The sequence below is a fragment of the Salvelinus fontinalis genome, chromosome 7 (assembly GCF_029448725.1).
Source record: "Salvelinus fontinalis isolate EN_2023a chromosome 7, ASM2944872v1, whole genome shotgun sequence".
Taxonomy (NCBI): domain Eukaryota; kingdom Metazoa; phylum Chordata; class Actinopteri; order Salmoniformes; family Salmonidae; genus Salvelinus; species Salvelinus fontinalis.
In genome coordinates, this window is record NC_074671.1 from 54,056,837 (window position 1) to 54,059,336 (window position 2,500).

Consider the following 2,500-nt stretch of genomic DNA (forward strand, 5'->3'; position numbering starts at 1 on the left):
ACCAGTGGAAGGGCCTTAGCAACACACCGTCAATACACCAGTGGAAGGGCCTTAGCAACACACGCGCAATACACCAGTGGAAGGGCCTTAGCAACACACCCTCAATACACCAGTGGAAGGGCCTTAGCAACACACGCGCAATACACCAGTAGAAGGGCCTTAGCAACACACCGTCAATACACCAGTGGAAGGGCCTTAGCAACACACCGTCAATACACCAGTGGAAGGGCCTTAGCAACACACCCTCAATACACCAGTGGAAGGGCCTTAGCAACACACGCGCAATACACCAGTGGAAGGGTCTTAGCAACACACCCTCAATACACCAGTGGAAGGGTCTTAGCAACACACCCTCAATACACCAGTGGAAGGGTCTTAGCAACACACCCGCAATACACCAGTGGAAGGGTCTTAGCACCACACCCTCAATACACCAGTGGAAGGGTCTTAGCAACACACCTGCAATACACCAGTGGAAGGGTCTTAGCAACACACCCGCAATACACCAGTGGAAGGGTCTTAGCAACACACCCTCAATACACCAGTGGAAGGGTCTTAGCAACACTCCCTCACTACACCAGTGGAAGGGCCTTAGCAACACACCCGCAATACACCAGTGGAAGGGTCTTAGCACCACACCCTCAATACACCAGTGGAAGGTCCATAGCAACACACCCTCAATACACCAGTGGAAGGGTCTTAGCAACACACCCGCAATACACCAGTGGAAGGGTCTTAGCACCACACCCGCAATACACCAGTGGAAGGGCCATAGCAACACACCCGCAATACACCAGTGGAAGGGTCTTAGCAACACACCCGCAATACACCAGTGGAAGGTCCATAGCAACACACCCTCAATACACCAGTGGAAGGGCCTTAGCAACACACCCTCAATACACCAGTGAAAGGGCCATAGCAACACACCCTCAATACACCAGTGAAAGGGCCATAGCAACACACCCTCAATACACCAGTGGAAGGGCCTTAGCAACACACCCTCAATACACCAGTGGAAGGGCCTTAGCAACACACCCGCAATACACCAGTGGAAGGGCTTTAGCAACACACCCTCAATACACCAGTGGAAGGGCCTTAGCAACACACCTGCAATACACCAGTGGAAGGGCCTTAGCAACACACCCTCAATACACCAGTGGAACGGCCTTAGCAACACACCCTCAATACACCAGTGGAAGGGTCTTAGCAACACACCTGCAATACACCAGTGGAAGGGTCTTAGCAACACACCCGCAATACACCAGTGGAAGGGCCTTAGCAACACACCTGCAATACACCAGTGGAAGGGTCTTAGCAACACACCCGCAATACACCAGTGGAAGGGCCTTAGCAACACACCCTCAATACACCGGTGGAAGGGCTTTAGCAACACACCCTCAATACACCGGTGGAAGGGCCTTAGCAACACACCCTCAATACACCAGTGGAACGGCCTTAGCAACACACCCTCAATACACCAGTGGAAGTACCTTAGCAACACACCCGCAATAAACCAGTGGAAGGGTCTTAGCACCACACCCTCAATACACCAGTGGAAGGGTCTTAGCAACACACCCTCAATACACCAGTGGAAGGGTCTTAGCAACACACCTGCAATACACCAGTGGAAGGGTCTTAGCAACACACCCGCAATACACCAGTGGAAGGGCCATAGCAACACACCCTCAATACACCAGTGAAAGGGCCATAGCAACACACCCTCAATACACCAGTGGAAGGGCCTTAGCAACACACCCGCAATACACCAGTGGAAGGGTCTTAGCAACACACCCTCAATACACCAGTGGAAGGGTCTTAGCAACACACCCTCAATACACCAGTGGAAGGGTCTTAGCAACACACCCTCAATACACCAGTGGAAGGGTCTTAGCAACACACCCGCAATACACCAGTGGAAGGGCCATAGCAACACACCCGCAATACACCAGTGGAAGGGTCTTAGCAACACACCCGCAATAAACCAGTGGAAGGTCCATAGCAACACACCCTCAATACACCAGTGGAAGGGTCTTAGCAACACACCCGCAATACACCAGTGGAAGGGTCTTAGCAACACACCAACAATTCACCAGTGGAAGGGTCTTAGCAACAAACCCGCAATACACCAGTGGAAGGGCCATAGCAACACACCAGTGGTGCTCATTTCCTGTTCAAGGAATTGCAAGAACTGAAAATACCTCTCTTTCTCGATTCATGAATTGGAATTTAATTGAAATGAGACTAAATGTTGTTGACTCCAACTGTGCAATATTTACATTTGCATTGCATCTGTAATATGTATCCCCTCTTTCTCTCTCTCTCTCTCTCTCTCTCTTCCCCCTCCTCTCTCTTTCTTTCTCTCCCCCTCCTCTCTCTCTCTCTCTCTCTCTCTCTCTCCCTCCTCTCTCTCTCTTCCCCCTCCTCTCTCTCTCTCCCCCTCCTCTCTCTCTCTAACCACTTCCCTCTCTCTTTCTTTCTCTCCCCCTCCCCTCTCTCTCTC

At 51.3% G+C, this 2,500-nt stretch overlaps 1 protein-coding gene across 1 annotated transcript in view; it reads left to right on the forward strand.

Moving 5' to 3' along the window:
* Positions 1–2,500, forward strand: part of LOC129859700 (unconventional myosin-X-like) — a gene marked incomplete in the record, with an annotated part of 36,849 nt that overhangs the window by 10,899 nt on the left and 23,450 nt on the right.